General features: G+C 49.1%; 1 long non-coding RNA gene across 2 annotated transcripts; it reads right to left on the reverse strand.

Annotated features, from left to right (window-relative positions):
- Window positions 1-847: 847 nt before the first annotated feature.
- LOC124100453 (uncharacterized) lies at window positions 848-6,891 on the reverse strand. Of its 2 annotated transcripts, XR_006854299.2 has the most exons (3): window positions 6,735-6,891; window positions 2,196-2,416; window positions 848-1,136 (listed from the first exon to the last, which is right to left on the reverse strand). It is a non-coding gene; the product is annotated as an uncharacterized LOC124100453 (long non-coding RNA). The 2 variants fall into 2 exon arrangements; XR_009227946.1 differs by having other exon boundaries at window positions 848-2,416.
- Between the last annotated feature and the right edge of the window lie 316 nt (window positions 6,892-7,207).

The raw sequence follows: 7,207 nt of genomic DNA on the forward strand, positions 1-7,207 counted from the left end.
CCTACACAGCGCAGTCTGTGCCTCTGGCTGGCGCTCACTGTGTGCCAAGGACCCTGCGGGTCCTGCACCAAGTGCCCCCTGTTCTCTGGGACTCCTTGGGCCCTTCTTCAGAGATGTCTTCTCCTGGGACATCTCTGGTGTGGTCCACATGGGGACCTCTGGAGGCCCTGACTTGGCCTCGTGAAACTGGCCTACTAGTTTAAAATCAAAACTTGGAGACCAAACCCAGGGAATGAAAGGGCTAAGGAAAAGCAGCCCAGGGGTTGGCCCTGGCCCTTTAAGGTCGGCCAGGACCTAGGACATCATGGACCCCCTAAGGCCTTGTGACTTCAGGGAGTCGCCCTACCTCCCAGTCAGGTGGATTGTGAGGATCCCTGGGAACAGGAAGCCAACATGTGCACATTCTGCAAAGAGGAGGGTCAGAGAGGGAAATGCTCCTGATTATTCTAAGGGGACCATGGGTGCTCAGTCAGACCCTGCCCCATCCTGGTGGCTGGCACTACTGATGGGGGAGGGCAGCAGAGCCAAAAGGCTCTTCACAAGTCCCCAAGCATGACCCCTGAGCAACCTCAGCCACCCTTAACCGTAGGTAGGAACCAGTCAATTTTTTACCAACCTGGCCTTAAATACCTGGAAAGCATTTTCTTAAAGGGCCATATTTTTTCACCTTTGTGGGTCTGGTCTATTGCAGCTCTGAGGTGACCGCATGGGTGTGGCTGTGTCCCAGTGTAACTATCTACAACAACAGGCAGAAGCCAGCTTTGGCCATGGGCTGCAGTGGGCCCACCCCTCACATCCCTGGGGAATGTATTAGTTGGCTTACTATTGACCATGAACGTCCAGTCCATGAATTTGAATGTTACTTTTATTTATCTTAATCATTAACACATATAACGGGCTTCACGAGGACACTTCCACCAGGGCACAGATCAAGCTTTGGTCATGCCCACCTTCCTGCCCCTCGTGCCCTGCCTCCTCCCTCTGACTGCCTTCCTAAATCCTAATAGCTCCTCTTCTACTTTCAGGGCCTCCCCTGCTTCCCCCAGTTTCCACATAGGAGAGGAAATGTGCAACAGTCGTCTTTCTGTGTCTCCTTGATTTTGCTTAACAGGAGGTCTTTCAGTTCCATCCATTTTCTGCAAATAAGAGGATTTCATTCTTTTTGTTTTTTCCAGTACTGGGTATTGAACCCAGGGTGCTCTACCTCTGCACTGTAGACCCAGCCCTTTTAATTATTATTATTATTTAATTTTGTGACCGAGTCTTATTGAGTTGGTGAGGCTGGCCTCCAACTTGTGGTCCTCCTGCCTCAGGCTCCTAAGGACCTAAATTTACAGGCATGAGCTACCATGGCCCGCTGACCTGGTTCCTCTCTACATACTGAATAATGCTCCATTGTTAGGCCATATTTCCTTTATCCATTCATCTGTTCATGGGCACCTGGGTTATTGTGTGTGGGTGTCTCTTTGTATGCTGACCTCATTTCCTCAGATATGTGCCCAGCAGGAGTTCTGTTTTTATTTTTGTGAGGAATCTACATCCTCTTTGCACTAATTTATATGCCCACCAACAGTGTTGAGGGCTTCTTTTTCTGTGCAACCTCATCAGGACTGGTTATTTTTTGCTCTTTTGCTAACAGGCTGAAAGTTAAAAAGTTGCAAGTGACCTTTGGTAGGGATGCAGGAGCTTTGATCCAGGAGAGAAGCTCATCTCAGTGTTCTGCTGCCCACAGGCCACCCATCATTTTTATATCTAAATTAGCACATTTATTTCAGCATAAATCTGTTGACCATCCTGCTGGGCCCTTTTTCTTTGTGCACAAATGCAGGAGTGGGAGGAAGGGAATGTAGGGCAGGATCGCGGTGACTGATAGACAGTAGAGAGGGCTGGGGTGGAGGGTCAAGCTTGGTTTAGGTCCTTCAGTGATGGGAGGTTATGAGTCTGTCTGGAGTGGTACCTACATACACATGTGCATATGTGTCTATATTATTTTACACAGTTCAAAATGTTCTCTGAGAAATGGGTCTAAAATCAGCTCCTTTTCTGGAATCATTATGGGTTGCAGACTTAGCTACATGTGTGTAGCTCTGCTTGAGCAGATTGGAACCCTCTTCCGCCTCCTTCATCTTGACCTTGAGCCCTGCTCCTTTGCCAGACAGAAATCTGAACCTGGCTCCATACTTCTGCTGCCCTACCTTGGGCAAGAGGCTGCCGATCTGGTCTCACGGATCTCTCAGGAGTCACACTGACCTCCAGGCATTTTGAGGATGGGGTCAGACGGTGTGTAACACACTGGACTGTCACCGCACCACCTGTGGTCACTGAGCACAAGCTCTGCTTTCCAGCCCCAAACATTCCAGGCATTTGGACACTGAAGAGCTGAGCACTCAGGACTCTGGCACAGGGAACATGCAGTCTGTGGGACAGAAAAACAAACAGAATGGGAAATTGTGCTACTTGTCAAAGGACGAAATGACAACGATTTAGTTTAAAGATCTTAATTCATTTTCCGCTCTATTCTAGAATGTCTCCATACTTCCTTCTGTAAGGGACCGGCGAAAGGTCAGAGGAAGAGACCACCAAGAGACTGACTTCATGCAATAAGCAGAAGGGGATTTTTATTGAGGATCCGATTCAGCGCGCTGAGGCTCCAGGCTCACTCAGGAAGGGAGAGCAGCCCAGAGCCCAGAGCAGGGGTTGAACAATGCTTAAGTACACTTTTTGGGGAGGGCGGGGGCTTTGCATACATCAGAGTCTCCTTTAACAAATCACCTCACACCGCGGGAAAATCAAACAACAACTCCTAGACTTGATTAGTACATTCATTGGCGGGAACAGGTCAGGCTGGAGTGATAGGTCATTCCTAAGGAGGGGGTTACATTCAAACTGATTGGTTTGGGCCTTGAATGCCTACGTGACAAGCTACACAGGGTCCTAGGCTATAAATCAACTAAATGGCCAGTAGGGCATTGTCTTAACTGCCTCAGAAATTTAACCCAGGCTTTGCAGTTTAGAAGCAGGTTTACAATGCCTGGTCCTTTACATTTTAACTCAGGCTTTGTAGCTTAGAAACTTTACCCTTTCACTTCCATAAAGTTGAGGACACACAGAATAGAAGTGGTTTTACTGACAGAGAAAGGCCAAAGACAGCAGAAACAACAGAAAAAGCAAATTGAGCCTTTCAAAGTTACTTTCCTTGTGAAGTGGGGAAGAATAATAGAAAAATAATGGACGTGGCTAACACCAGACTATTTTGGGTTGCTCTGCCTAAGGATGTAAGGCTGCCGGGGTGAAGGTAGAGCAGACAGGGTCCTCAACTTGAGCCAACCTGCCTGGAAGAGTAAACTCCTTTTCCTGGTTTTAGGAGGGCAGAGAAGCAGCTCAGTTTGGGTTTGATGACAAGGAACTTCAGCGCAGGTGACTCCCCTTTGTTGATTAGTCTGGTGTTGGGGACCCCCTGCAGGAGGATCCTTATCCAAAACAATGGTCTTTGTAAATTTTATTTAACAAATAAATGAGCCTGGTGAGGAAACAGGGGCTCAGGTGAGATTCTAGGTTGGAGTGTGTGGGTACACGTGTGGCTGTGTGGTTATGTGTGGAAGATGCATGTGTGTGTGTGTTTGCATGCAGAGTTTGCTTGTCTTGCTATTTAGTGTTCCACACATTCAGTTCTGCTCTACCCTACCTGGAAGGAATAGATAGTCAGCAGCTCCTACAGCCTGAGCCACCCGTGGGAAGCCATGTCCAAAGCATGCGGGCGGCGAGGGCTGGAACCCAGGCCTTCCTTCCTCCTGAGCCCCTCCCTGTCTGTCTCTCCCTCCTCCTTCCAGCCTCTCCTCCTGGGTCAGATTTCTGGCAGAGATGGAAGGCTCAGTCCTGGGCTCTTTGAATTCCTGGGAGGATGAGCTAAGCTCCAGAAATTTCCTTTCCAAACACCTGAGCCCCTCTGGCCCTGACCCAGCCCTCAGTCCTCAGTCTGATGGGGACAGCCAGCTCCAGCCTTGATGTGGACTCACGGGAAGCTCTGCAGATGGTTGGGAGCCCAGCTAAAATGGGCACCAAGTTGTTACTCTTCTGGGAGGGCTGACCTGGGCCCTCCTAGAAAGCACCTAGGGAACGTTTTCCATGTTCACACCTGCTCTAGACTCAGCGGAGCACAGAGCCTTCCCAGATTTCCCCCTGAATTGCTCCCTATCCCAGTCTTCACCCCAGCCCCGACACAGCCTGCCTTGGACACAAGAAGCCTTATTCAGGCTCCTTTCCGCTGTCAGCCATCACCCCCCTTCCCAGTTTTCCACAACTGTGTTCTGAGAGAGAAGTTTCTTCAAAGCTTAAATAATAAAAGCTGAATTAAATGTATCTATTAGAAACTAACACTTCCCATAAATAGGAAGTGATTGTTAATTTGAAAACCAGGAAAAGAAAAACTGAGGTCAGAGAGGAGATCTGCAGTGCTCCAGGGGATTCTAGGTTGGCCAGCACTGGAGGGAGACTTTATGTCTGAGGGCTCGAGGAGGACAGACTGGATGGGAGGACAGACTGGACAGCAGCAACCTTCCCGTGTCATCCCATGTGGTTTGATGTGTCTGTAAATTACCTGAATGAATATTTGTAAACTGATGGGATCTTAGAGGACCTTGGCTAGTCATCCCTGGCTCTTCTGGGCCCCAGGCCATGAGTCCTCATTGAATAAAAGGGGACAAGACTACACCACCTTGCCTATCTTGCTAGGTTCTCCTCAGGGACAAAGGAAATTAGATGGTGATCTAAAAATCACAGGAGCTCTGAAGGGTCAGTCAGGCATAATGGGTAGGAGCAGGAGCCCCTGGGGGCGCATTTTGTAAATTCATGATGGAAGACCTGTGTTGGTCTTCTCAGTGTTGGGGTGGAGGGGGCTGCTGGCGTTTAGCAGATGGGGGTAGGGATGCCGGGAGTTCTGCAAATGCATTGATCTATACCTAGACCAATGGTTAAATGACAGCTCCCACCCCCGTCGGCCCTCTGGCGCCCCCTATAGGCAGAGACGAACATCAAGCCACCGGGCGAACCAGACCCTGGGCCGCCCAGCTTCTCAGAGCAATGAAGCCACTTGGATCTAAGAGTGGTACGTTCAGCTCAAGGTGAGCTGCCCGCCCTGCCCAACATGAGCCCAGATGGAGCTCAGTTACACATCAACGGCTCCCTCCCTCTCTCCTCTTTCTTCCTCTTTGTCTCTATTTCCTGCTCTGCTGTATCTCTATACCTAGACCAATGGTTAAATGACAGGTGAATGTCTACATTTTCTTATTGATTTGTAGAAGTTATTTGTCTAGTAGGACTATCTTGGTCAAAGCCAAATCAGGAGATCAAAACCACACCAATAATTTAAGAAGAGAAAATTAAATATGAAGAATTGTTAGCTATAAAAGATGGCTAGCTACCAAAAGGGTACAAAAGTCTATTGCACATGCCTATAATCTAAGCTCCTTGGGAAACTGAGATAGGAGGATCTCAAGTTTCAAGGCCAGCCTCAGAAACTTGGCAAGAACTGTCTCAAAATAAAAAATAACGAAGGGCTGGGAGTGTAGCTCAGTGGTAGAGCAGCTCTGGGTTCAATCCCCAGTGCCAACAAATGCCAGGTTTCTTTTCTGACTAAAACGCTCAGGGATTACTCCAGTTGAACTGGGCTGACTGGGCTGCACAAAATAACCACACAAGAGACACAAACACCTTTTTCTTTGGGGTCGCTATGACGGCTCCTCTGACCTTAAGGGTCCACAGAAAGAGAGAGAGCCCACATGAGCTGACCCCCTTTTATTGAGGAGAAGCTATTCAAATGAGGCAAGGGATCAGGTTTCAGGGGGCTGAGTCTATCTTCATGATGTCCACTGTCAGCAGGTTGACTGACATCTGGGTAGGCCACACCCGAGGGCACAGTAAGAGAAGGGGACATATACAAGGCACTTCCATGAAGATTCTAGCTTAAACAGGGCAAGGGATTATATTACAAAGGAATAGGTGAGCATAGCTCCACCCATGGGGCTGTAGTAAGACACACCCAGGGACGAAGACACAGTCACTCAACCCTGGAAGAGCGGGGCAGTCTAGCAGCATGGGTGCCTGATGCCACACTGCCCAGTAGGGGAGTTAACTCAGTCACATGCAAGGTTGGTCTCCCACAAACACACACACACACACACACACACACACAGGACAAAGAGCACAAGAGGGCTCTGAGGCAGGGTGGCAAGCTTTTCCTGCCAAGGTCTGGGCGGCAGACATTGGGGCTTTATGGACAAGAGGCACTATCAAGGATACATGTTCCTATAGCAACACAGAAAACAAGCGTCTACTGTCAGGTAGACTTAGAACAAAGCAGCCCACGAGGGAAAGGAACATCAATCAGGTGCCTACAGAAAGCCTGTCGATCAGCGGGATCTCCTGACTAGCACCTGTCAATCAGCAGGACCCCCTGGCCAATCCTGGAGTTCAGCCAGCTCCCCTGACCAACTCCAGCAGGACAAGGGACCCTAAAAATCCCTTTTCCTGTCCCAAGCCCTTCCCTTCCTTCCTAAGCCCCATAAAATCCCAGTCCAGTTGAGTTCCCATGCAGTTTCTCCTCAGTCCCTTCTCCTGTCCACTCTATCAGTCTGATTGAGTTCCGCTCTGGTGAGTCTCAATAAAGGCTCGTTCATCAGCCTTTTAAAATCTGCCTCCTTGGGCTGGGGATGTGGCTCAAGCAGTAGTGCGCTCACCTGGCATGCGTGCGGCCTGGGTTCGATCCTCAGCACCACATACCAACAAAGATGTTGTGTCCGCCGAGAACTAAAAAAAAAAAAAATGAGGGGAAGGGTGGGATGTCAAATAAAAAATAAATAAAATCTGCCTCCTCTTGGTCGCCCTGTGTCCTGATCTCACATCTACAACATTTTTATTGATGGGATCCAGAATAAAATATTGAGTACATGTTTTGGAATGCTGTTCAATCAATGAGGACTGGTTTAAAATTTTGCTTAGTTGAGGTCCAGGTGTAAAACCCATCCTCAGCTCAAGGGCAGTGCAGAAGCTGGAGTGGACTGATGGCTTTAAGCCCTACCTGTGGGGCTGGGCACCATAAGCAAGGAAGGACTGAGAAGGAGGGCATCTCCCTGATGACTGGGAGTCAGGCTCCGCAGAGAGAACCGGGCCCTCAGCCCAACAGTACAGACTTGTTGAGGGCACAGGTGGG

Source organism: Marmota monax, unplaced genomic scaffold (genome assembly GCF_021218885.2).
Source record: "Marmota monax isolate L192 unplaced genomic scaffold, Marmota_monax_Labrador192_F-V1.1 WCK01_AAM20220418_F8-fsc00238, whole genome shotgun sequence".
In the NCBI taxonomy this organism is placed as follows: domain Eukaryota; kingdom Metazoa; phylum Chordata; class Mammalia; order Rodentia; family Sciuridae; genus Marmota; species Marmota monax.